Source organism: Leopardus geoffroyi, chromosome C2, assembly GCF_018350155.1.
Source record: "Leopardus geoffroyi isolate Oge1 chromosome C2, O.geoffroyi_Oge1_pat1.0, whole genome shotgun sequence".
NCBI lineage: Eukaryota > Metazoa > Chordata > Mammalia > Carnivora > Felidae > Leopardus > Leopardus geoffroyi.
Window position 1 is genome coordinate 9005091 of NC_059333.1, and position 27777 is coordinate 9032867.

The following is a 27777-nucleotide window of genomic DNA, read 5'->3' on the forward strand; positions in this document are numbered from 1 at the left end:
AATAAACAATGCTGTGATGAACATGGGGGTGCAGGTGTCTCTTTGAATTAGTGTTTTCATTTTCTTCAGATAAATACCCAGAAGCAGAATTGCTGCATGATATAGTATATCTGTTTTTAATTTTTTTTTTCAACGTTTATTTATTTTTGGGACAGAGAGAGACAGAGCATGAACGGGGGAGGGGCAGAGAGAGAGGGAGACACAGAATCGGAAACAGGCTCCAGTCTCCGAGCCATCAGCCCAGAGCCCGACGCGGGGCTCGAACTCACGGACCGCGAGATCGTGACCTGGCTGAAGTCGGACGCTTCACCGACTGCGCCACCCAGGCGCCCCTATCTATTTTTAATTTCTGAAGGAAAATCCATACAGTTTTCCACAGTGGCTGCACCACAGTGAGGCCTTTTTTTAAAAATTTTTTTTAAGTTTATTTTTTATTTTTTTAAATTTACACCCAAATTAGTTAGCATATAGTGCAACAATGATTTCCGGAGGAGATTCCTTAGTGCCCCTTCCCCATTTAGCCCATCCCCCTCCCACAACCCCTCCAGCAACCCTCAGTTTGTTCTCCATATTTATGAGTCTCTTCTGTTTTGTCCCCCTCCCTGTTTTTATATGATTTTTGTTTCCCTTCCCTTATGTTCATCGGTTTTGTCACTTAAAGTCCTCATATGAGTGAAGTCATATGGTATTTGTCTTTCTCTGACTAATTTTGCTTAGCATAATACCCTCCAGTTCCATCCACGTAGTTGCAAATGGCAAGATTTCATTCTTTTTGATTGCCGAGTAATATTCCATTGTATATATATATACCACGTCTTCTTTATCCGTTCATCCATCGATGGACCTTTGGGCTCTTTCCATACTTTGGCTATTGTCGATAGGGCTGCTATACACATGGGGGTGCATGTGTCCCTTCGAAACAGCACACCTGTATCACAGTGAGGCCTTTCTTGCAGGAGGTCAGAGCAGCACACCCCATGTCGTACCCATGGCATTCAGGACCCTCCGTCTGGCTCACCAGCTGCACTCCACCCCCTTGGCCCACCGAGACTGGGCTTCCTGCAGTTCCTTGGGAAGCCCAGTCCCCTCACACATCCGGGCCTGCTCACCTCGCCCCTGCCTCTGCACTTGGCCTTCGGTGTCCAGCTCCAGGGTCTGCAGTCCTGGAAATGCTTCCTGGAGGCATTTCCTACTTGCCTTTCCTCAAGGTCTCTGATTTTCTCAGCTGTCTCCCTAGCTGAACTGCGAGCTCCCGTGAAAGGGGGGAAATCGTATTTCTACCCGGATCTCCCTGGCCAGCATTGAGTTGCCACATAGTAGGTGCTAAGGAAATGTCCTCTGAGTGGAACAAATGAATGGAAAAACAAAAACAAAAACAAAAACAAAAACGCACGGCTTCAGCTCATCCTAGGGAATGCATGGACTTCCTTCTCCCTTCCAGAAGGGAAACGGCTCAGCTGACTTCCTCAAACCACCCTGGGTAAAATACACCTGGGACTGAGACGCGTGGAGCCTGGACAATTTCAGGCTCAGAGACGAAAATGGTTTGCATATTAAGAATAGCCAAGGAGGAGCTATGTGGGACCAGGGAAGGAGACCCAGAGGGGACTAGAGGCGGGGAAGCTGATCTCGGTTTACAAAAATGCATTGTAGTAAAAAGCTTACTGCAGCTGAACCAAGTAAACAGACCCCTCCCCCGCACCCCCGAATGAAAGTAGTCGTGTAATCGTGCTATGATTAAGGAATGCTGTGAGCGAAATGCTCCAGAATATGTGAATAGACATAAATCAGCAATTCCGGCTTCGAATGCAACATTCTTTAACATCCATTAATCTGTGGTTGGCTCCTTTTGAGGCTCCGGGGCCCCTCTGGGCTTCTCTATCTCTTAATTGAAGCGGTGTGCCTTGGAGAATTATTGCTTTCCTACATCAACTCTCCCTTCCAAGGGTGGATTGCAAAACAAACACAGGAAAAAGAAACTGGATTCAATTTCTAGGCAAGAGCTTTTTCTGAGCTCGTCTGTGTGAATGGGCACCCCCCCCCCCCCAACCTGGGGCCAGGCAGGCCTCCCGGACCAGGCTCCTAATTGCTGGTGAGTACTCCATGTCGGGCCGTCTTTCCCGGCTGACTCTGGGGTGTCATGTGGCTGATGAAACCCAGGGCTGCAGATCAATTCACAATGGGATGAAGAAGTTCTCTGGGAAATGTAGCTCCAGCATCTTTAATATTCTCCTTCTCCTTTTATCCCAACCTACATGCCCCCGGAAGCTTAAGAGTTTGTAGTCAGCTCCGTGGCTGCAAGTACCTCTCCCTTCCCCGCTGGCAGACAGATGTCTTCCGGCCTCTCTGCCCATCACCGTGAGTCCCCTGATTTATAATCCTGAACCCAAGGAGCAGGCCCTGCTGAGGCCAGGCCCTCACCTGGCCTTTGGAATTAATTTGGAGGGGAACAAGGAGCCCAGGGTAGGTGGGCCACCTCATGTGGGCTGGTGCTGCGTCATTGTGTGAACAAGAAGATGCTCTCGCACATGGCATTTGGAAGGGTTGGAGCCCAGGCCGACTACGGCATGCAGAGAGGGCAACTGTATACAGCATCTCATACACCGTAACGGGGAAAGCTTACGTGGGCGGGATAGGGTGACCATGTGGTCCCAGGAGCCCCCATGGACGACAGAGTCACTGCTAGTGTCCAGCACAAAAACGAAAAAAAAAAAAAGCCTTCATAAAAAAACACAGGGCAAAAATTATTCGGTTACGCTATGATTTGCCTTTAAAGGGCCGGGTGATATTTGACTAAGTTCTCCTAAGCCACAGTCCTCTTAAGTTCTCAATTTAAAAAAAAAATCATATTTTTTTGTTTACATTTGTTTAGCAAGCACTTCTAAAGCACCTACTGTGCATCTGGTGCTTTACAAATATTATCTTACTTCCTCTCTCTAGCAAATCCATGAAGTATCTTTCTCATATACCGATTGCAATTCAATAGTGATATTATTTTGTTTTTTTAATTTTTTAAATGTTTATTGTTTATTTTTGAGAGAGAGAGAGAGACAGAGGGTGAGCAGGGGAGGGAAAGAGAGAGAGGGAGACACAGAATTCGAAGCAGGCTCCAGGTTCCGAGTTGTCAGCACAGAGCCTGACGTGGGGCTTGAACCCACGAGCTGTGAGATCATGACCTGAGCCGAAGTCGGATGTTTAACCGACTGAGCCACTCAGGTGGCCCTTCAACAGTGATATTATTAAGTACATAGGATATCTCCTATACGTGTGTGTTAGACTTCCTCCAACAAAATGATTTAATCATTTCATACCAATTTACCGATAGGTGGAGTACCATCAATGATGGAAATACGACTTACTACGTCACTTAGGCATGATGGATATAAACTAGAAAATGAGACACATTGACCTGATCACAGATCTCAATGCTTTTCCGAATACTGATGACTTTAGGTTTTGATGGTTTTCAAGTAACCTTGTGGAATCAAAGGAAACTGAAGAATAAAAAGGAAAAAAGAATTATGGAAAGCACGTTCTGGAATCAAAACTGGTCTTGACCACTGGCAACCAGTGTCTTTAATCAGCTCACGGCTGCTTGTGACTCTGCCTTTTGGCTCTTTGGGATTTTCCGTTGGTTCTGAGCAGCTGCAGGAGGGGAATGAGGGAATTTAGTTACAGGACAATCTGTAAAACAAAACATAATTGCTTTGAAAGACTCCACATCACTGCTTATGGCAAAGGCCAAATTGTTGCAAATGTGCTGTGCTTGCTGAAGGTCTGGGGCTCTGCACTTCCCTCTTGAAGGGTGGGGAGTTTCAGACAGGCTTCAAGGGGTGCTGGAGGCTGCCCAGTCCAGACCATGAACATCTCTTCCCATCTCTGCATTCAGTGACATTGGTAGCTTGACGTCAGCCCTAGTAGAAGCATTTACACCACAGAAATGGGCAGATGCCTCCCCCAGAACCAGCTGAATAGCACACCACCAGGAAAGGAATTCTGAAACTTTATGGATCTTTCCAGCAAGACAAGGTTACGTATTAAAAGAAGCAGAAGAAAAGGCGATGGGGGGTGAGGTGGGGTGGGGATGGAAACCATAGGATTCTAAGAAGATTGCAGGATTGGTTCTGAAGAACCAGTGGCTCTGGTGTTCAAGAAGTTTCCATCATCAAAGTCAGCCATGGCAGTCCAGCCTTTTTTTCACATCATACCCCTCAGAGATGACACTGCCTCTGTCTCCCACGTTTAAGGGCCCTTGTAATGACATTGGGCCCACCCAGATAACCCATGACAATCTTCTTATTATAAGGCCAGCTGGTCAGCAGTCTTAATTCCATCTGCGACCTTAACTGGCCCTTGCCATGGCCCATAACACATTCACAGGTTGTGGGGGTCAGGACATGGGCAACTTTGGTGAGAAATGACTTTGCCTATCACAGCGACACATATCACCTAAGGTCTTCAGTGAAACACCCTGGAAGTGACCTTAGAGCCACATCTATCCTTTTCTGGAGGGACCTAACTGAAGTGACTAAACCCAAAGCAACCCCAGCCTCTTTCCTCAGTGATAGCCAAGGAAGTGTAGGGGTGAAACCACATCTGTTCTAGATACCGGGAATGGGTTGATCTGTCACTCCTGCAGGCTTAGGGCCGCAGATCGGAGGTGCTAGTGTTTTCCTCCCCCCAAAGGATCCTCTATCCAAATTTTAAAAAATTATGTCCCTAGTTTCTAGCTCTGCTTGGCTTAGATATAGCTGGAAGTTCCCTGGTGCCTGCTACTCTCGCACACGTGTTCAAGCCCAGTACACGGCGAGCATACCCAACTTAGAGAACAAGGGGTCCTTCCTGATGCACAACGTGGTTGCATAATGGAAGACTTATGTATGAACACAGCAGAAGGGTAATTGTGCTGGCCTCAGGGGACTGAAACACGGCCCTGGCCCTGGGTGTCCTTTCCCAGCCGGCATCATCTTTGGCATTTGCAAGGACTCCACGGGATGGGGTGAAGCCAGCTGGGGAGGCGTGGCGGCCAGACTCAAAAAACATGGCCCTAAGCATCATCAAACATACTTTCCTACCAAGGAAGGAGTATAGTTCCTTAGAGTTTGGGGGATCGGAATTGAACCAACATCTCTCTCTCTCTCTCTGTCTCGATAACAATTCAAATATGGTGTAATAACATCTGGGGGAGTGGATTTGGGGATTATCAGTTTCACTGTTGGGAATGGGTCCCAGAGGAGACCACGCAGAGGGAGACCCAGCCTAACAAATTATTGAACGTCTTTGTGTTTGCAGAGCCCTGTCAAAGGGCCCTCTGTCTCACCCATGTCTCTGCCATCCCCAACATAAGGCCTACCCTCCCACAAACCTCTAAGCCACCAAGTCAGCCAACATTTTCTAATAATTATTTCCTACATAAAATCAACAAGGGGAAAAATTCCTCTTCAAGTACATGTCTAGATGATTACATTTCTCTTTGACAGAGAATTATCAGTGACGGCCCCATGGCTCATAAGACTGTAGAGATTGCAAACCTCTGATTAATGGGGTAAGACAGATTGTTGATATTCATGGAATTCAATATTCCAACCTCAGACCCATGTTTACAGCACATTGACTTGCAACTTTGAAAAAGGCCCTGCTTTTTTATGTTGGGTTATTAAGAGAGTGCTCTAGAGTGAGGAGCCAGGCCAACATATCTAGTTGGGTAGCCTAAACCAGACCATGCATCGTAGGTAGTGATTTAGGATTTAAAACCCAAATAATGCATGGAGATACTCTGGCCACAATATTTTTTTCCCATTGTTCCTGCAACTGGGCCCAGATGCAATCCTTCAAAGTCCTGTGTGATCAACTTTTCAAAACAGCATGGCATTTTTCTTGTTCGGACAAGTAGCAGAGAAGGTATCCCATGGATCCTAGGCAGCAATCTTTATTTCTTCACTTCTTTTATTTAAAAAAAAACAAAAACAAAAACAAAAAAACGAGTGAGTAAAACATGGAGCTCGTCACGAAATGTGACTCCCCCAAAGAATGATAACTTTTCATTCCTCCATTTATGCGGCACCCAAGCTCATGGTTAGATGAAGGTGACCGCTTTCATTCCCATCATCTTGTTATGGCTTCAAGATCACGCTGTGTTATTATTTGTCCCATTTTGCAGAGGAGCTAAATGAAGAACAGAATGAATAACTTACCCCAAATTACCCATGAAGTCAGGGTTATTAGAATTCCCAGGCCAGTGGGCTCACCACAAAACTGCCCTGCTTGACAGATAGACAAGCCAAGCACAAGCCACCTCTCCATCCCTCGTGATCACCGTCTACTTCCCAGGTGGGAAAGAGGCCAGATGTAATTTGCTCATGAAAAAAGAGCAAGGAGTGGGTAGGGGGCCGTTTGAGTATTTTAAAGATAGGAGAGAAAGTATTTCTTTAGAGTTACTAAAAATTATTTTTTAAAGCAAAGCTGACGAGTAAATCATAAATACAAGATGACACATGGGCTGGAAGCTATCCACTGTGGAAGATTGGTGGGGCTTTACAGTAAATGGATCCTTTTCCTCAGGAATACTCCAGAAGAGGTATTGTTATGTTTTTAGAGCCAGAACACGGGGGAAAAGTTTAGTATTTAGCTGAAGGATGAACCAGAGCAGAATCATGAAGGGGGTAAAGGTTATCCTTGTGCTTTTCTTATTTCCCCTCGCGTCCCACCTCTTTGCTGCAGCCTAATTCCTGTCCTTGGGTCTTCCTGGTGACCCATGTCTGTTAAGAGTGCGACACTGCAGGTCCCATGGGAAGCCCCCTTGTCCCAGATTTCCCACCCCCCTCAAACATTATCCATCCTAGCCCTATTCCTTCAGAGTTTCTGTTTCCTGCATGAAAAATTGATGTGAGTGGATTAATCAGAGAAATTACCCAGCGAAATACATTAGCTAGGCGGTATGTCACCTCTCACAGATGATAATAATAATGGCACTTTCATGCATGGAGAGATTTAAGAGTATCAGGGAAAGAATGCAAAGAAAATGAAAAAATGACATTTAGCTTCTGCCTTTCAAAATAGGATTTTGCGGCCAAACGATAAACTTGGAAGTCAGGTGTTTTTGAGATAAGGGATGTCCTCGACTCTTTTCTATCCCACTGTCCTACCAAGAGCCAGGTATGGAAGACTAAGCCATAGAGTTTTATGTTCAGAAGGAAGGAGGGAATGATGCCAGCTCCTTTTAGCCCTGGAGGACTGTGGGACGCAGGCGGCTGGCAGCAGGAGGAGTTAGTAGTGAGATGTGTGGGTCCCAAATCATCTCTCCTGGCAGAGACCCAGAAAGAGAGACATGCATTCACTAAGTTGAAGAAAATACAGAAGGTGGAGGGGGTCTGTGAACTCTCTGTTTAGAGGACATCGCTCTGCTGGGTAGTTCCTCACCAACATAGAAGGCTCCAGAGAAACCAAGAAGATGGAGGAGATTTGACTGGCAGAGAGAGTCTGGTAGCACTAGACCGAGGCCACTTGATGACTCAGCTGGATGGTGAAGCGTTCGCCAAGTGGCTCGGGATGGTGGGCACCATGCTACCTGTATCAGAGAAATGTCCAGAGGTAGGTGGAGGCCATGGCAGAATCCCTATCTCAAACCGTGGGATGGGGCCACCTGGTCCTTACTAGTCAAGATGGTTCATGAGCCTTGGACTTCAGCTGGCCAACTCCATGCCAGTGAGAAACAGCCAGCCCCTCCCATAGACCTGTATTAGTACCAGGTAGCTTCCCCCAACGCCTCCAGGGCACATAAGCCATCCTCCTACCTCTAAACGCCCAGATATCACCTCGGAAGGGGCAACAGAGTGAGGATGGAATCAGAGGGGTCAAGTTAAGCCTTTGGAGACTGTTTAAATCAGTGCCATTTGAGTGGGTCCGAGCACTGGGGCGGCTCCCCAAACTGTTGCCACCATAGGATGACATAAGTATAAACATCTTGAGGGTAGACATTCAGAAGTTCTTGTTGAGGTAGGAATGATTTCATGTTTATTGAAACAATCATAAAAAAATGGCTTGTGCTTTGTGTGTCCTTAATTAAAGTTTATTTTTAGTAAGTCATTTCTATTGGATTGTATGGAAGTATCTGCAACTAGGTGGAAATTAAAAACAACAACCAAGAGAGTTCTTTACCACATGCAGCTTGAGAAGCCCTGGGTTAGGGATGGAACTAGGTTTTCAACCAGAATAAATGCATTTTCCCCCCTTCAGCCCAGTGAATAGGGACTTGTAAAGGGAGATCAGATTCGTTTTGGGGGAAAAAAAAATAAAGCAAGTTTGCAATGTTTCCTGTGTGTCTGAACCATAACAAGAATGCACGTTTTCCCATTTTTACCCCCACTGCATCACCCAGGCCTTTCCTTTGGCCCCAAGACATCTGGTCCCTTGGGGGAGCATATCTGTGGTGTGGCTCAGTGGAGGGCCCTGGCTGTCCTTGACCTCCTGGAGAATACCTCTCCCCAGGCTGTGTCAGCCCCACGGGTGATGTTCTCAGGGGTAACCAGTGTGGGGCTTCAACACAGGCGGGCTGCAAGGTTTGACTCCAAGGTGCAGAGTTGGTCCAGCTGGCAGAGAACGTGAGAGCGCAGTGAGGAGGAAGAAAGAGACTTGTGTCCCAGTGAAGTATGACTTCACAAAACAGAGAGACCGAGTTCTGAGTTCAGGGGGCTTACATTCCAGGGTGCCGTGATCATGGTCTTGGCTCGTCCACAGCAGTCATTCCAAAGACAAATATCTGTTTACAGATCCTATACAGAAAAATCCACAGCTACTAGACCAGTCATTACGGAGGAATATTCTTGAATTTTGAGAATGCCTCACTTTCAGATAGATGTATTTATGTTTGAGTCCCTTAAATAGCTACCTCCCCAAATGCATGCGAGTGATGTGTTGGGGATAATTAACTTCCCCAGAGTGAGGGAAAACCTTACACACACACATACAGTAGGACCTTCTTCAGCAATCAGACACTCAAGAGATGTTTGGCCAAAATTGATGTAAGCCAATGGGGATAATGGTCCCCTTCACTGACACTTTCTTCAGGAAGACAGCTCTGTGTAAAGAGAATTCACAACTGATACATCTCAGTCGTGTGATGCTGTTCTGTTGTAAGTGCTTTGACATGGGTCATCCCATTTAATGCCACCCTCACATGGAGGAGAAGACCGCTCAGAGTCCAGATAGGGAATTTCCCAAAGTCACATTCCTGGAGGGTTAGAGCTAGCTTTCCAAATCGCATCTGCTGGACTCAATAACTACAGTCTTTCTACCACATTCGTGGCCCATTGGCCGCGAGACCCAAGCAATGGGACTTGATCGAGTGGCCTGCAGTGTCCGTGGCCACCTTCTGTAGACTTCCGCCCTTGATCATCTCCAACCCTGGTCAAGTCCTACACAAACGGGAGACTTTCCCCACCCGTGATGGAGGCCAGCTTGACCAGAAAACACGGGAGGACACGCTGAATCAGTTGAGAACTCCAGAGAAGCAAACAAGTCCTTGTGCTCTGGGAATGTAAACTGGAAAACCAAGGGTCCCCTGAGGGGGAGTCGTCCCTGCCACTGTCATCTGCTAGCCCATACACATGGCGGCCACACTCAGCATCAGGAAGCGATGCAATGAAATCACTCACACCAACCAGACAGCTGGGACTCGTGCAAAGCGGCCTGTTGTAAGGCCGAGATTTGGGGCTGATGTTTGTGGAGTGCCCTGGAGGTGTGTGCACCCGCACGCACACACGCACGCACGTACGCACGCACGCTGACCTACAGAGAAGCGGAGGAAGGCTGCCTGTGTGTTCAACCTGCAGTCTTGGATGTTTCTGTTGAAGCGAAAAACGCCAGGTGGGACCTGCAAGTCTTTGGAGACCGTCACACACACACTAAGGATCAGCCTTCACTTAGGAAACAGAAACTGCCCGTAGCCCATGGAGTTGTAATGAGCTGGCTTTTCAGACGGCCTGGAAAAGTTCTTCGCAAACTGCACATATATCCATCACCCCAGCGAGCCCCAGTGGGCCCGGCGCTCCTTTGGTTTTATAAACCATTGCAAACGTTTGAACGTTGCAGAAAACTTATGACCTTGGAACACGTTGCCTGTTTTCTTACAACTTAATGAGACTAAATCGTTGATAAGTTCTGTTTTGAAGCCTAATCATTCACCCCCAGGCAGGGTGCAGGGAGCCAAATCCTACTTTCCACGGGATGGATTCCTGCACTGAGGGCTCTCGAGGGTCATCAGCCCACGGCCCCCTCCTCTGGCTTGTATTCTCCAGTGATTTCTGGCAAAGCCAAGGCGGTTTTAGCCTGATGTATCTTGGCAATTTATTCGAAACCCCTCCTAATACATTCCAAATACTGGAAAAGCAGCACTCTCCCGTCAGGCAGCGTTCTTAACGGGTATTCTAGAAATCGGCATGGTTAGGGCCCTCAGAGTTAGGCAGTGGCAGAGGTATTTCTTCGTTCATTTGACAAGTATCCACCAGTGGCTCGGGGCCTGCCAGCCCCCTGGATGCCCCGGGGGACCCTCGGGATGTCAGAGACGCTGACCCTCGCTCTCAGGAGGCCCACAGTGTGCTGGGATGGCCAGCAAATGAGGAAACCATTCTGTCAACATATAGGAGCCTGGAGAAAGGCATTTGGGGCTGTGATTTGGGGGAGGCTTCGGAATTGGAGGGGTCTTGGGGAGACACGTCAGATTTTACAGATCCTTCCCAGGCAGCCTCAGGCCCCTCGATGCTGCGGAGTAAAGGCAGAACATAATCGGTGTTTATTAAGTGCCTCCTCGGTGGTAATACATCCCGTGGGGAAAAAATGTGTGCCCCCCCCCCAAGCCCTCGAGGGGCTTACAAAGTAGTTGGAGAGGTGGGCATCCGCAGGCCTGTGCTTCTGGAAACACGGTAATGCAGGGGTTAAAACACCAGAGTACCGCTTCTCAGTCTCAGATCTCAGTTCACCATCTCAGCTGTGTGACTTTGCGCCAGTTTCTTAACCTCTCTGTGCCTCACTCCCTCCATTTGTGAAATGGCAACACTAATAGCATGTATCTTCTAGGAGCGTTGTGAGGAATGAGTAAGAGAAATCTTCAGAACAAGGCAGGCCTCCGTACCTGTTCTGTGTAGCCTTTTATATTACCACCCTGGTCCTTTGGTCCTTCTTTGGGGGCAGGGCCTGTGTTGCTGGGGCACTGGGCCCAGGTTGCAGCAGGAGGCACTCGGTGTCCTTACGGGAAGGAGGGAGCAGGAGCAGCACTATAATTCCCTCGGGAGGTGCAGAGAGAGGCAGTGATGGCTTCTGGGCCAGGAGGGGCTTACGGGCAAGGTGTGGTCCAGCCACAACACCCTGCCCGTCTCAGACACAGTTGCCTCCACTGTGGCAGGAGTGAGAATAGCTTCCTCTATTAGCTTCTGTTGACCGTCTCTGGGCCCTGCTGGCGGCTGACCAGTGAACCCAGTGTCCTCTCCGTGGTGGGGGGAGGTTAGCGGACCATGAAGGGGAAGGGTATTCCACTCGATGGCCCCGCCGCTGGCTCATCACGGCGAAGCCTGGACCTGCCCCAGGAGCAAGCCAATAGTGGGCTCAGGGCTCCCGGGAGCGAGGGGGCGGGGTGGCAGGAGATGGAGAGAAAAGGCTCCGGGGAGGTGGGGTTGGCTGTCAGGGCTCCCCAAGCCTTGCCCCAGGAAGGACCACCAAGCAGAAAAGCACTGGAAGGTGCATCCTGCATGAGCCCAGGAGCAGAGCCTGGGCCAGAGACCCCCCCAGGTGTCTGTCCCATAGGAGGGGACCCTGCCTCACCTGAGCTGCCAGGCCTCAGCTGTGTTGAGATGCACCCACCTTGCACCCTCACCTTCACCTTCCTCTCGCCCCTGAGCCAGGAGTCCAGTGAAGGAAGAAGTAACACCACCACAGGCTCTACCAGTTCCTTGGGTCGGCTCGAAGGGAGTCCTTTGGATGGACGGGGTCCTCTGAGGCCACAGCAGCCTGGAGGCACAGAGTCTCTGTCACAGCTTAGCAGCCTTTGGAAGAGTCTGGGCACGTCCGGCCCATGCTGGAATAGCTCCTGCGTGTCGAGTGCCCAGGGCTGGGCGTGTTTTACCTCAGCAGCGCCCCCCCCGGGGGCGGGGGGCAGGACGGCTGAGTCGTTCTAGGTAGAGACCGGGGCAAGGAGGGGGTCTCTGCACCCCCAAAGCCCAGGCAGGTAACATGCCCGGGAAACAGCCCGTGAGCAGCAGCCAGAATCCGTCAGAAATCCCAAAGCTCAGAGCAGGAAAGGCGCACGTGCAAGGCTTCCTTCCACTGGCGAGGTCAAGGTCTCAGAGCCGAGACTGCGCTGTTCCAGGCAGGCATTCCGATATATCCATTTCGGCAAATACAGGCGTCCTTTCCAGCCCGTGGGTCTTTGTGTTTCTGTCTTGTTGTGTGATAGGGGCTCACATTTCGTTTACTCTGTAAGTCAGTAAAAACCGGCGTGGCCCAAAGCAGGGTTGGTTCTTTGGCTCTGGTGAGCCTTAATCTAATTCATCCGTGGCCACCCCGAGACGGCTGAAGTCAGAGCATTCTGGGCAATAATCTGCAACAACTGTCAACAGCAAACCCTTTTAGGATAAGGAGGCTCACAGCAGGTCAGCTCGGCTTGGCCACGAATGCAGCCTGGTGCCCACGGGTTCAGCCACTCAACACGACCACCGGCTCCCTCTTCCCCACGGAGCGAGGGCAGGGACGCAGAAAGCCCGCTAGTCCGTTAACACAGGCAGGAGAAGCACACGCACCTCTGAGGTTGCCGGAACCATTCTTTATTGTTTTTTGTTAATTTTTTTTTTCAACGTTTATTTTATTTTTGGGACAGAGAGAGACAGAGCATGAACGGGGGAGGGGCAGAGAGAGAGGGAGACACAGAATCGGAAGCAGGCTCCAGGCTCTGAGCCATCAGCCCAGAGCCCGATGCGGGGCTCGAACTCACGGACCGCGAGATCGTGACCTGGCTGAAGTCGGACGCTTAACCGACTGCGCCACCCAGGCGCCCCTTTATTGTTTTTTAAAGAGCAACAGTGGATGCTTTGCTGCTGAGGAAAGCAACTACCGGTCTCCAGATCTTTCTTATGACTTGGGAGGATTTTTCTTCTGCATGCGTTTCAGACGTACCTTCTGGTTTTCCTGCGTTTGGCTCATGCCGCCGGGCTGCTCACGGAAAGACCCCGTGACTCGGTGCCAGCTCTGAAGAACACAGTCCGTCATTGCGACTGGTTCGGAGTGGATGACTGATGGGTGGAGTAACTTTATTGCTTCTCCCGTTTTTTTACTGTTAGCAAACGGGAGAAATCCCGCGTGAGACAAGCACCCTCCCGACGGCCTCCCACCCGCCTCCACCTCAGCAATCCTTTTAAAATGACGAAACCGGCCGCCGAGAGGGATGGCTCGTCTGTGGCCCGGGTGGCAGGACTGGCGGGGCTCACGCTCGGCCGACGGGACAGAAACGGTTGAGCTGAGTGGCCCTCTGTTTCCGCGATCTCAACAGTGAGTGAGAATTTTGCTTGGCATCATTTTTTCTTCCCATGTGATGCTTGTCCCCCGGTGTGAGACAAGGCGCATCGGGGGGGTCTCCAGGAGGGGTCGTTACCACGCGGCTTGTTCAGGGGCTCCCCCTCCCTCCCAGGTTGTCTCGGACCCACATCAGGAACGCAGCCTCCCTGACTGCTGGGACCCGTTTCCTCTCCAAATAACGTGCTGGCCACGACCCGACAGCGTTCACGGTGTCTCTGTCCCCGGGACCCTGCCCGAAGCTGGTTTGCGGGCCGACGAGGGCAGACCGCCCAGGAAACTGGGAGGCTGGAGAGCAGCGTGCTGAGTAGGGGTGGGCCAGCTGTGGTGAGAGGATGAGGTTCAAGGGACAAAGCCTGTCCCCAAAGGTGTCTGCCCGGACATCTCCCCGGGGCCACGTCTTCCTCCCCGTGGAAAGGCCCAGGGGAGGTCAGCCAGGTGCCAGCCTGTCGTGTCTCTGGGTCAGTTTCCGGGGCCACCAAATAAAGTGCTGCAGACGCGCGGTCTTAAACAACAGAGAGCTATTTTCTCACGGTTCTGGATGCTAAACCAGGGCTGGTTCCTTCTGGAGGCTCCGAGAAGAGTCCATTCTGTGTCTCTTGTGCAGCTTCTGGTGGTCCCCAGCAACCCTCAGCTTTGGCTCATGAATGCATCACTTCGATTCAAAGACCCTCCTCCCTCTGCCTCGGTGTGTGCCTGCATCTCTAAAGAGCCTCCCTCCAAGGACACTGGTCATATTAGATTCGGGGCCCACCCTGCTCCAGTATGACCTCATCCTAACTATTTATGTCTGCAAAGACCCTGTTTCTAAACAAGGTCACATCCTGAGGTTCCAGAGGACATGAGTTCCGTGTGTGTTGGGGGGGGCGGCTGGAGCTGGCGAATTAAATTAAGAATGTGCAGATTATGACCCAGGGTCAGCAGGAAGCCCCCTCAGCATCTAAGCTCCCACTGTGGGGAAGTGAAAACCATGGGGTCCTTTTCTGATTGAAGGGCAATGTCCATACACCCACACAAAGGAAGTAAAGTCACAAGATTTATTACTGACACATCCCAGAAACGGGGGCGGGGAGAAGGTTCGCAGTGAGCCATGGGAAGGGGGGGGGGTCCTCTGTCCCAGGTCCCAGGTGGGGAGGATAGTAGACAGCAGGGTAGCAAATGCTTATTACTTGTCAGGTGATTGGGGCAGAGGTCACAAATATTCATGGGCGAAACTCTAAGTGGTTATTTTATTTTATTTTTTTTAATGTTTATTTATTTTGAGAGAGAGAGAGCACAGAGAGACAGCACAAGCAGGGGAGGGGCAGCGAGAGAGACTCCCAAGCAGGCTCCGTGCTCTCAGCTCAGAGACCAACTCGGGACTTGAACTCACGAACCATGAGATTGCAACCTGAGCCAAAATCAAGAGTCGGTTGCTTAACCGACTGAGCCACCCTGGCGCCCCAGATAAGCTGTTTCAAAAGCTGCCCCAGGACGATGAGAAAGAATGAAATCATGCCATTTGCAGCAACGTGGATGGAACCGGAGGGTAATATGCTAAGTGAAATAAATCAGTCAGAGAAGGACAGATATATGTTTTCACTCATATGTGAATCTTGAGAAACTTAACAGAAGACCATGGGGGAGGGGAAGGGGGAAAAAAGTTACAGAGAGGGAGGGAGGCAAACCTTAAGAGACTCTTCAATACAGAGAACAAACTGAGGGTTGATGGGGGGTGGGGGAGAGGGGAAAGTGGGGGATGGGCATTGAGGGGGGCACCTGTTGGGATGAGCACGGGGTGTTGTATGGAAGCCAATTTGACAATAAATTATATTTAAAAAAAAAAAAAAAAAAGGTGCCCCGGAGAAAGCAAAGCGGGAACTTGGGGCAGAAATCCTAAGCTCAGGCCCTTACCGATACGTCCAGACTCAAGAGTGTGAGCAGGGCCGTCCTGCTATAAAATGTCAGGGCAGCAACTCCAAACTGCTGTTGTCTCATCACAGGGGACACCTGTCAGCCCACCCAGTCTCTGCAGGGAACGTGGCTGGTGGCATATTGCATCTCCCACCAGCACGGTGGCTGTTGTTGGCATAAGGAAACAAGCAGAGAGAGCGGGGCCGGGACCTCTGAACAGGTCACCCAGAACTGGAGAAGGCCAGATAAGGACCGAGTCCTATAGAAGGGAGGTGGCAAGAACCAGGTGGGAACAGATGATCCAGGGCCGATGTTGGAGAAGAGATTGGAAGTGGGGACAGCTGTGTATAAAGGGCAGCGATGGGACAAGCACTAGGCACCTAATGCCATGGACCCAGCTTTCCAGGGACCACTTGAGAAGTCCCAGCAAGGGGGAGGTGAGACTACCCCTTCTTTGCTCTCTCTGGACGGGATGACTCTTAGCAAACTCACCTTAGGGTGAGTTGAGGGTGCCCTCAACTGGCAATGATTAAAGCTCTGCCTCGAGGTGCTTTGAGTAGTCCAACCGCAAAACCAGGTTTATAAACGTCTCTATCTACTTTCCACCCAGTGAAGAGAGAGTTGCTTCTACCTTTCGGGTCCCAGCAAGAGGCGCTAAGCTGCTGTTGGGGTGACAGTGGCCAAGCCTCCCGATGCAAAGGCAGCATGTCTCCTCTCTCTCAAGGTCACCTGTAAAACCCTCAATACATCTTCAAAAGAAAATTACTTTTAAGTCACTGAAGTTTACATAGAGGTTGGGACCATCTGGTACTTGGGGGAATTTAGAAAGGCAGTGTCTTTAAATGAATCAGAGTCCCAAAAGCCAGCCTTCAATGACGAAGCTCGTTCATTCTTTCAGCCACTCACCATCTACGGGCCAGGCGGCGTTCTGGATGCTGGGGACAGAGCAGTGAGCCGTGCAGGCGGGGGTCTTATTGTAGCTTATGGTCCGGGGGAGAGAGGGATGCTAGTGAATGAGAAACGCGCATGGGCGTCAGAGAGCCATGCTCAGGGCAAAGTGAAGCAGGGGGAGGAAGGGAGTATGTGCGTGCCATGAGGCCAGGGAAGGGTGGTAGGTGGGAAGCCGGCCAGCGAACTCCCTCGGGTGACACTTGACGAAAGACCCAAAAAGGGAGAGAGAGCTCACTGAGTGGAGTCCAACCGTGGCTTCAGCATGCTTACCTGGGGCAGGTGACTCCCTCCGGGGATGGCGAGAGCCTACGGCCCCACCCACTGTGTGCTTACGAGCAGTCGTGAGGTTGGCTGGAGTCTTGGAGAACGGCCTCCCCCCACTCCCCCCACTGCCCACGCCCACGCCACCTGCCCTTCCTCTGGGAAACATTCTGGAGGAGTCGGTCTCTGTAGAAAGAGAATGAAAGAAAAATGTCCTCCAGGGTCTCTGTGGGGGTCTCCTGGGGAGGCCCGCACACCTGCCAGTGGGCTCTCCGGCTCCAGCCGGGGCCTCTGCCTCTCCAGGGCGGCTCGTCTTACCCAGGAGCCCACACATTACTTCTACTCATCAATTCACTTTTCAACACCAAATATATCTTTCTCATTTTGCAGCATTTTCTTACACCTCTACCACTTTTGGCTTCAACAAGAATTCTTGGTAGCTGAGAGATATTGTGTGTGTGTGTGTGTGTGTGTGTAATGAACACCTGAAGGAATATAAAGATCTGGCTTGAAGCAAACACCCTTTCTTCTGGTCTCCATTTCTGCTCTTGCTGACAGAAACTGTGGCAAGATGGACAAGTTAAAAAAAAGATTCCAAGAATTAATCATCTAGGCCTGGTGACACACGATCAAGTGGGAATCCCATTCCAGAGACATTTATCAAGCACCTTGATAATTGAGGCATTGTGCACGGCTTAGGGATTAAAAGGAAGAAAAAAGTCTTGCTCTTGGGGGCCCCCAGCCTGGTTCGGTACCAGACATAACAAGGGCACGATTGCCATTGCTTAGCAACTGGAACGTGCCCAGGGCGTTATGGGAGCCCAGGAGGGGGCATCCAATGCAGTCTGGGGTCACTGTAGTCAGGGTGGGCCTTGCTTTTGTAGAGAGGAGAATCCCTCGCCCCTCTCAGGTGTCAGCCTGGAAGGGGGTTTTTTGTTATCCCCTATCATCCGGGAGGATCTCCTAGCTGCCCCACTCCTGAGCCCCCACCACCTGCTGACCAACCTCAGGAGGTAATTAATTCATAACTGGAGCATCGGTGAGGTCTGTCTTGCTCCATCGGGACCAGCCGGGAGAGGGGACAAACGGAAGAAGCTAAGGTGTGGTCAGGGTACCCATCCAGGCGTGTCCTCTGGCAGAGGCCAGACCCGGCCACACACCGACCCCACCCCTGGCAAAGTCACAGAAGGTCCTGAGCTGCTCAGGCCCACTTCTGCCACATCTTGGAGGCCCCTCCTCTCCGCCCACCTCATCTGCTCTTCCAGGAGCGACTTTACATGTTTTTAGCGGCACACAATTCTGGGGCAGGGCCATTTCTGTTAACTCATTTTGTCACTTGGTCAACAGATAACTTGTCGAATTCCAAGTATGCGCCAGATGCTGCTCTGGAATCAGGCACATACACCGGTCTCAGACCCTGCTCCCACGGAGCTTACAGACCTGCAGAAAGACAGACATTTATCACATAATTGCACACACAATATGAAGATGCATCCCTTCAAGTGCTAGGAGAGAGAGGTCCCAGGACCGGACAGCCTGTAAGGAAGGGACTTGACCTCCTAGGGGAGTCGGTGAGTGCTCTCTGGAGAAGATTAGCAAACATTAACTAGGACAGAGAGGAAGGAAGAGCGGGCCTGGTAGAAGGAACCTCATGTTCAAAGGCCCTGTGGTGGAGGGCAGCCTGGCAACTCTGAGGGACTAACAGAAGGTCCTGGGGGCTGGAGTTGAGAGGCCAGGGGGAGCATAGAGGATGAGGAGAACACAGAGGTCGGGGGGGCCTTCGAGCCCCCAGCACAGCAGCCTCTTCCCTGGACCTGTTGAAGAATTGGAAAAGAACTTGGAAAGAAGCCAGGGGCTCACTGCTCTTCTGTCACCATTTACAGCCCATCGTAGCTATCTCCTCTGGAAGATCAGGCGGAGGGCACGTGACTTCCCTGGGGTTCATGGCTACTAGCCGTCGGGGCAAGGACTCAATGTCAGGGCTGGGGGTTGCTCCCCCCTCCCCGCACTGTGACGGGCTAGGCTGCACGTCACCCCCACGCCTCGCTGCCTGGCCCTGGGAGACCCGCTACCCGAGTTGAGGGCTCATTAGCGTCAGAGGCTTGGCATGGGGACCATCTCATTTAACTTCACTCTCCCACAATTGATCCATCATGCCGGGACTAGACGGCCGCCCCTCCACGTGTTTCTGATTCCCTTAATGGCCCCCGCGCTCTGCGAGCCCCAGTCGGTGTCTGACAGGCTCACGGTGCTCTGGAAAGCCCTTTGGAAGGTTCCTTCTGGTCTCCTTACACAACCATTTTAAAAGCTTTTCTTTTCTTAATAAGAATTTTGGGTTTTCCGACCCTTTGAAAACAGTCGTGTATTCCACGTTATTCAAATGTACTCTCTCAAGTAGGTAAGACACGTATACGTTATAAAATACAAAAGACACGAAGGGAAATGTGGTGAAAAGGAAGTATCCCACCCCGGCCCCGGTCCCCCAGCTCCCCTCCCCAGACACCCACTAGTGAACAGTTTCTTACGGTGTTCTGGCATGTGGTACCCAAATGTACCATAAACCACCAAACCTATGGTTTTTAGAACACTTTTCAACTTGAAAAGGCCAGTTTTTGCTTTATTCAAACTCAGCTCCCTAGCAACTTTTTAGCTCGGAAAATACTCCTTTTCATCTAGTGTGAGATTTCTCCCCCTTGGTACTTTGCCCTTTGGGGCCGACCACGCTTTGCTGTGGGGGCCGCCCTGTGTTTCGTAAGACATTGGGCGGCACCCCCGGTTCTACACACTAGATGTCAACACAGCACCGCCTTCCACCCAGTTATGACAACCAAAAATGTCCCCAGATATTGCCAAATGTCCTCAGGCTGGGACAGGCAACACCCCCTCCAGATGAGAACTACGGACTTGTTGCGGTTAGGGACAACGTCCTCTCCGTCTCTGAAGAAAAAGGGTCTGGGGGACTTGCAAAGACTCAACACGCCACTAAGAGTAAACACAAACATTAAAGATCAACTCTAAGTTGAAAATTATTGAAGCTTGGTGATGGGTACGGGAGGGTGCCTTACGGCACACTTGTTACACCCCGTGTGTTTGAAGGGTTTTTTTCCTAATAACGAAGATAAATGTTTACATGATGTTTAAAATTACTCATCACAAAAATGATTGATGAGTAAGTTGAGGCAAATACGGCAGAGGGGAAGGAAAGCAACGGCAGTAATTAGAAGCTGAACATAAAGTACAACGTGTGCCTGCGATCTCGTCTCTGTTGCTGGGAGGGGATCGGAATCTGAGATTCGTACAGTTGACCCAAAGGTAGAGCGTGCTCAGTTAGAAGCACCAGTGGCGAGGGATAAAAAATAAGCCAGTGGCTCAAAGCAAGCAAAGTTCTTCCAAGGAATGAAAGAAAAAGTCTGGGGCAACTGTCCTGACACAAAATCGGCAGATACACGTTCCTTGAGCTCCTCTGGAAATGCTGAATCAGAGTCTAGCCTGGGGCCTGAGAATTTGTGCTCTTAATGAGTATTCTTTAGACGCCAGTCAATAAGGCAAGAATAGCATGGGATTTAGTGGAAGTAATTCTGCAAAGAATGAAAGCAATGCCCTCCCATATACAGGTCTCGGGACATCTGGATTCATCCAAGAATAAACTTCGGAGCGGCCACAGGACGGACAGCCTCAGAAATATTATTTCTCTCCAAATTTTAGACAGTCCAAGGTTATAACCTCTATTTCCTGGAAGGCAGCTGCTCAGGGGAACCCATTTAGGCTGGCCCCACTGGCTCTAGCAGCTGGAGGGAGGGCTCAAGGCTTCGTGGAAAAACTTCCCATCCCCAGAAGAGCTCGCGGCACCCCTCCCCCACTCGGGCTCCCAGCAGGGCTGGCCGACCTCTCTGGAGGATGCTCCCGCAGCAAGAAACCCCGTCTTTAAAATTTCAAAGTTTCAGGCCATGATCAGTGTAACCGGGAAGGAAATCGTTCAACTGTTCACTGAAAGGATAAAAATATCACAATAAAGTACCAACGGAACCCTCGACTTCTGAAATATACCTTCCCATTGATACCTAGTCAAACACATGTAGAGGCAGACAGGAACGCAGTTTTAAAAAATACTTTGGCCTATTTTTTCTGAATATTTCAGAGATGAAAAAAAAAAAAGGAGACTGAATGATCCAAATCCTTGAAGACTTGGGCAACTTTAAGAGAAATGTGGACACAAGATGCCCATCTACTTAGCAGACCTGCAGTGCTGTGCCCACCTGTGAGCTCTTGAAGGTGGTACATTTGATGGTTGTCTCTGATCTTCTGGAAGGATAAGGATTCTTCTGGGCTCCAAACATACTGCATTTATACCTGATACTGGGGTGCAATGCCTAATTTCTGATGAAGAATCATCTGTGACGAGCAGCCCCAAAGACTTGGGGACCTAAAGATTGAAGGCTCTTGGGGCGCCTAGGTGGCTCAGTCAGTTAAGCATCAGACTTCTGGTCATGATCTCGAGGTTCATGGGTTTGAGCCCCAAGTCGGGCTCTGTGCTGACAGCTCAGAGCCTGGAGCCTGCTTCAGGTTCTGTGTCTCCCTCTCTTTCTCCCCCTCCCCTGCTTGTACTCTGTCTGTCTCTCTCTCTCTCAAAAATAAATAAATATTAAAAAAATAAAGATTGAAGGCTCTTTACCCAACGTAAGAATGACTCCCTGCATGTATTTATTACCTCATTCCTACCCATTCAACCTTAAAACTCCAACGCTCTTTAAAATACTGCATTTGAGGGGTGCCTGGGTGGCTCAGTCAGTTGAGTGTCCGACTCTCAGGTCATGGCTCAGGTCATGGGATTGAGCCCCACATCGAATCGTGGGATCGAGCCATACTGAGCACAGAACCCACTTAAGATTCTCTCTCTCTCTCTCTCTCTCCCTCCCTCCCTCTTCCCTTCATCCCTGCTCAAATGCTCTCTCTCTCTCAAAAGTCAATTACTTAATTTAAAAAGAAAATAAAATACTGCATTTGAATCTCTACTTGTTAAAAATCAATTCTTAAGCCTCCAAAACCTGAGTAACCCCAATCACGGACAAAGTACAGAAGGTGACGGAGAGTAAAGAGAGACACAGCAGGAGAGAGGGACCCTGACTCCTGCCTCGCTCTCCAAGGTTTAAGAAAATGCCTCAAACCCCTGGGCCCCTTGAATGGGTTTGAGGCTAGAGAGTCATTTACTTTTCAATTACCAGAAGTCATGCAAATTTTTCTGCCGGCTATCCCCAACCCTACAGGCTGGCCTGATATTTGCAATGCCTCCAGCAAGCAAAATGGGACCCGTTGCAGTAGCTGGGACTAATAGCAGAGAGCATTGTGGTTTTGCTATTAAGTTACTCTCAGCAATTAGTAAATTTATTGTCCTAATTGTTTCCACATGGCTGCTCTGTGCACATGTCTTGCCTCGAAGATGCCCTTACAGTCTTGCCCCTGTCATCATATTTCAGCATGATCGCTGCCCATCTCTCCAAACTGTCCAACCCCATCAAAAGCTGATTTGCAGTCAGGTCAGCAGGAAGGAGGAGTAAGAGTTCATTCCAAAGTCCACGGCATATTTGGATAAAACGCAGAGAAACTATTTCGTTGTGGCTCTTTGGGGGTCTGAGAATGTACTTCAGAGGGAGAGAATCGCTAGCTGCCTGTGACTAATGCACAGCAAAGTCCAAATTCTCCCCAGCCTCGAATCTGCTGCCCTTTCAAATCCCAACTCCAATCCTCCACGGAAACAGTCAGGTGGTGGGGGTGGGAATGGCTTTCTGGGGCCTGGGAGACCTTTGTTCCAGGCTCAGTGGCTGAGTGAGATTCTGAGGGTGCACAGACTCCAGCCAGACCTGCCTACGGATGGGGTCAGGATGCCCCTGGTTCTACATTCAGGGCCTTGATTCCCTGGCACCCTCTGCCAGAGAAAGCTCACTGTCCTTGGCACTGCTATCCTCAAAAATTCAGGTGGATGGCCGCAGAGTGGGGTGTTGGGTGGGGACTGTCCGGGACATGATGTGTGTAACAGTGGCTCCTGGAGGGAACCCATCACCCTCCGGGCTGGCAGGCAGCACCCTTGTAATGGAAACCTGGTTGACAGGAGCCGGGAGCTGGTGTCACTCCTGTGTTCTCGAGTGTCACCCGCTCGGGCCCCAAACTGAAACCCAGCCACAGCAGGTGCAGCCTAGCATCACAGGTGGAATCCGTGACACAGGCCCCCAGCTCCAAGCAGCTGGAGGATATTTGTGTGACTCACCTAGCAAATGGCCCCTATAAGCACGCATTCTTTTGCCGCTTTAGGAATCAACTAGAAATCTAGGCAAGAAAGCAGGAGATGTGATGAGGTGGCCCTTTCCTTTTCAGAGCTTTAATGCATATTAGGTTATCTCGGTCTCACCTCACATTTGGGAAGGAGGGAGAAACCATACATATAGAATTTATAAAGTCTATATAATATATAAAACTATGTATGTGTATAAATCATAGCTTAGCATTTCAGAATGGGGGCTCAAGTCCCAGCTGGACGATTCACGAGCTCCGGGGCCTTGGGATCCACTCACTTTCCTCAGATCATCGTCATGATTGTATAAAGCGAAAGTGTTAAAGCACTCACTCTGGCACCAAATGCAAGCTAAGTGCCTAGTAAATACTATCATCAAATAACACTTACTAAATTACAGTAAGGATCTAAGAATTGCTAGGACAGGGCTGCATCTCCTGAGCATCTAGAAAACTCCAATATTCTTTTATGGGCAATTGCTCTTATCATCCCCCCCCCCAACTATGTTATTTCTCTGTTGTCTGCTCCCCACCCACCCAAATGGAGGCTCCATGAAAGCAGGGACTCGTTCACGCGCTGCCGTGGCCTCCCCCCTCCCCGCTTACACAGAGCTGGCACATAATAAATGCTCAATAAATGTCTGTTGGAAAAAAATGAACGGCAAAGGGCAGAGAATGCGGGAGCAGCTGGTTGCTCTCCTGGCTCCTTCGTGGAAGTTGGGGTTCTTTCCACCCCAGATGGCAACCCCCCCCCCCCCAGCCTCAGCAGATGGGTCCCTCCGCCCTCCCCGGGGGATCTGGGGTGTGTTGCAGCCTGCCGGGGTTTTCACACTTCTCCTGCCGGGCGGGAGAGGAACCTCGCCAGGCTGTGCTAATTAATCCTGTTTTATGCACACACATTTGAACCTGAAATGGAGAATGCAAATGTATTCCCAGCCAGAAGGCCATGCATTTCGCGCGTGCTGGCACAGAGGTCGACTGCCAGGAGGGCAGGACTCCCCAGGGTAGCGGCAGGGGCAGCCACGGGGCGGCGTGGGCTGCGCGAGGGCGGGCACCTGCCGCGGTAATTCCACCCAGCTGCGGCGTCAATTATTCATCCCGCGCCGCCCGCACGGCCACCGGCCACCTGCGGGCCGCTGTGCTCCCAGCGCCGGGGGGCCCCCCACGGCTACCCGCCCCCCAGGACGGAAAGGGGCGCGCGGTGCTCCAGCCACAGACCCAGGAGCGGCCATGAGCCGCTGTGAAGCCGCCCGGGAGGGGTGAGTTCGGGGGTGCCCCTGGGCGTGGCCATCCGGGCCCTTCCTGGGTGCCTCCACTTCAGCCTGCGGGGCGTTCTTAGCGACACTTGGAGTGGAATCTGGTTCAGGCCCACCCTGAGGGGCTTCCAGCACCCGGGGTCCCCGGTAGGCGGGTTGTGATGTAAGAGGGCTCTGCCTGGCGGTCTGTCACAGGAGGGTCCGCTGATCAGAGGACAGACACAAAGGAGTTCATGGGTCTTTATTGTCATTGTGACATCAAAGAGGTCTGGAAATTGTTGTGCGAGGTTTGTTTTTCCGGAGGCAGGTGAAGTCCGAATTTTCCAGGCAGGGCCGGGGAGGGTGGGCATGCGTGAAGTTTACGAAAATGTGTTAGAATGCCTGCAACTCACTCTCAAATGGTACACACACACACACACACACACACACACACACACAGAAAGAATCACAAAAGAGATGTACATAAGACAAAACATGGAAGTCAGTGGATACCAAGAGAGCCAGCACAATGGCACTATTAAAAATAAAACCAGGGGCACCTGGGTGGCTCAGTCCGTTAAGCATCGGACTTCGGCTCAGGCCATGATCTCATGGTTCCTGAGTTCGAGCCCCGCATCAGGCTCTGTGCTGACCGCTCAGAGCTTGGAGCCTCTTCAGATTCTGTGTCTTTCTCTCTCTCTCTCTCTCTCTCTCTCTCTCTCTCTGTGTTTATACATATACATGTAAATATACCTAATTACAAATTGATTTGCTCTTGAAAGGAAACAAACAGGGTGTGGTTGATTGGTGGCAGACACCGGGCAGCGGGACCCTCTGAAATCCTGTCCCTTTTGCATCACGTACAGGTGGGAGGGGGCAGTGGTTGAGGTAGAGAGTCTCTGAGGAAGCACTGGGGATCAAGTGCCAGAGGAGGGAAGAAGGGAGGCAGCTCCGGGAGAGGCGGGGGAGGAGAGCACAGGTGCAGAGGCCACAGGAGGTGGGCCAGGGTGGGCAGGAGGAGAACGACTCAAGACGTGTCTGTGATGACGTGTCTGCCCCTCCCTCGCTCACACTCTGTCTCTCAAAAATAAATAAAGATTAAAAAAAACGTTTTTTAAATAAAACCAAAGAGGGGCACCTAGGTGGCTGGGTAGGTTAAACAACTGAGCTGACAGCTCAGAGCATAGAGCCTGCTTCAAATTCTGTGTCTCCCCGTGCCCTTCCCTCGCTTGTGCTCTCTCTCTCTCATTAAAAAAATGTTTTTAATAAAAAAATTAAAACAAAAAAAAATTAAAGCAAACAAAACCAAAGAAAGAAAAAGACCTGTGACCTTGACCAATGTCCCTGATGGCCCATTCTCCTGGGCATTTGGGCTTTTTTCAGGTTTTATATGGAAGGCCTTTCTTTGTATTTTATGTTAAATTCTCATTGACAAAACTTTTTGTCATATTGATCACTGGCCCTTAGAGAAGCTATGTAGCAATAAAAATTCTTTTAAAGTAGAGAATGAGGATAGTTTTGTTTCTCCACATAAGCCAGCATGCTTCCTGTTATTAGACAATGAACTCTATAAAACTCACCTTCCCCTTTTTGCTTTGGCTGCTGGGAAGCTCAGAGTCAAGTTTGTTGTTGTTGTTTGCTTGCAATTGTAATAAGTTCTGGCAGAATGAGGACTAGGATATGATTATTTCCATCCTTTTGTTACTTGGCTCTTGTGCTCACACACACACACACACACACACACACACACACACCTTTTCAATAGTTTCCTTGTATCTGTGACTTCTATTGCAAGACGTTTCAAATCATCTTTGAAAAAAATGTGGCCAAGCTAACTGTGCAGAATTTGATACATGGTGAACCCTCAACAAGTAAGGGAGGAGGCACGGCCATTTGCTTACACCAGAAATCTAGAAGTCACCCTTCTCAACCCTCACATGCAACCCATTAGCAAAGCCTGCCTGCCAATTCCATCCACTTCCCCCTTACTCCCCAATCACTGTCCTAGTTAAGGAATGTAGGAGTCACTCAAACTACAGCAATAGCTTCTGCTCTTGCCCACGTGCAGTCTACTTGCTACATACAGGGTGGGGTTTTAAAACCTGCGTCACGCCTATGTCTATGCACTGCTTAACATTATTCAGTGGCCTCCTACCCACTTAGAATAACCCAGATCTGCTTATTGCCACCCACAGGGTCTGGCCCCGGGTCATCACAGACACCGTCTTGAGTCGTTCTCCTACCCACCCTGGCCCCCCTCCTGCGGCCTCTGCACCTGTGCTCTCCTCCCCTTCCCGAGTCTCCGGAGCTGCCTCCCTTCTTCCCTCCTCTGGCACTTGATCCCCAGTGCTTCCTCAGAGACTCTCTACCTCAACCACTGCCCCCCTCCCACCTGTACGTGATGCAAAAGGGACAGGATTTCAGAGGGTCCCGCTGCCCGGTGTCTGCCACCAATCAACCACACCCTGTTTGTTTCCTTTCAAGAGCAAATCAATTTGTAATTAGGTATATTTACATGTATACACACACACATATATTTGTTTGCTTGCTTGTTTCATTGTTTGTGGCTCCCAGTAGACCTTAGACATCATGAATGCGAGACCCTTGTCTGATTTATTCACAAATGTAAGTTCTCGTCTGGCACAGTGCCTGGAACATAATAGGTGCTCATTAACTGTTCTCAAATGAGGGAAGAAATGATTCGAAGCTCGTTCTCGGCATCCCTTAAATTGATGTGAGCAGCAACAGAGCCTCTCTAGCCAACAGTTTGGAGGGGGGCAGTGTAGGATGCGTGGCTCCGAATTCACGGCTAGAAGCGTGGGTCACAGCGTCACTGGTCAGGCACAGGTGAGGAGCATGGGCACAGGTGAGGAGCACCCACCGTGTGGTGGGTGGAACCAGGGGGGAGGAGCCTGGGACTTTGGCAGCCTTGGAGTTGGTGCTGGTGGTCAGTGATAAGGGCTTCCAGCTGCTTTCATTTGTGTCTATATTCGGGCGTGGGTGATCTCCATAGTCACGGGGGGGCGGTCCATGAACGTCTTGGTGGTGGCTACGTGGCGTATATACATTGAACGTGCCCTTGAAAACTATGGAAATAAACCGGTGTTAACAGTGGTGGCGTCATTTGGAGCTACAGCACCCTGATTCCGGTGCATGGGTCTTGTGGGACCATTTAGAGGCAGCTAAATTTAGGTGCTCCATGTGAGTTGGTGGGCAGAGCATGGAGGGAATGTGGTCTTTCCTAACTATGGTGGCCATTGGGCACCACCACCCTCCGAAATCCTATCCTTTCCTGCCATGCTGCTCCAAACACATCCTCCACACGTGACAGTAAACTTGTAGCACTTTCCCTTTCTTGCCAAGTTTTTCTGTTTCTTGAACCCTAACATTTATCCCAACCGTTTAAGCTTGGGGTATCCCTTGGCCGGGGGGGGAGGTTCCAAAGCTGATTTGCCATCAGGTCTAATATATCTTTGGATCTATACTGTAAGTGTTGGGATTTTGTATAACTCTGCCCAACCTACTGTGAAGATTTTCAAACACACAGCCAATAGCAAAGAATGCTACGATGAACGACTGGAGACTAGCCCCATGA

At 50.3% G+C, this 27777-nt stretch overlaps 1 protein-coding gene across 2 annotated transcripts in view; it reads left to right on the forward strand.

The window, feature by feature from the left end:
• Nucleotides 1-27777, forward strand: part of CLDN14 (claudin 14) — a 91200-nt gene that overhangs the window by 7728 nt on the left and 55695 nt on the right. The window contains exon 1 of one of the 2 annotated variants that reach the window (XM_045501424.1): nt 24086-24206. The exons of the other annotated variant lie outside the window; for it this stretch is intronic. The gene's annotated coding sequence lies outside the window, so the exon portion shown is untranslated. Of the gene's footprint in view, nt 1-24085; nt 24207-27777 lie in introns of those variants that run through there. 2 annotated transcript variants of the gene reach the window in all.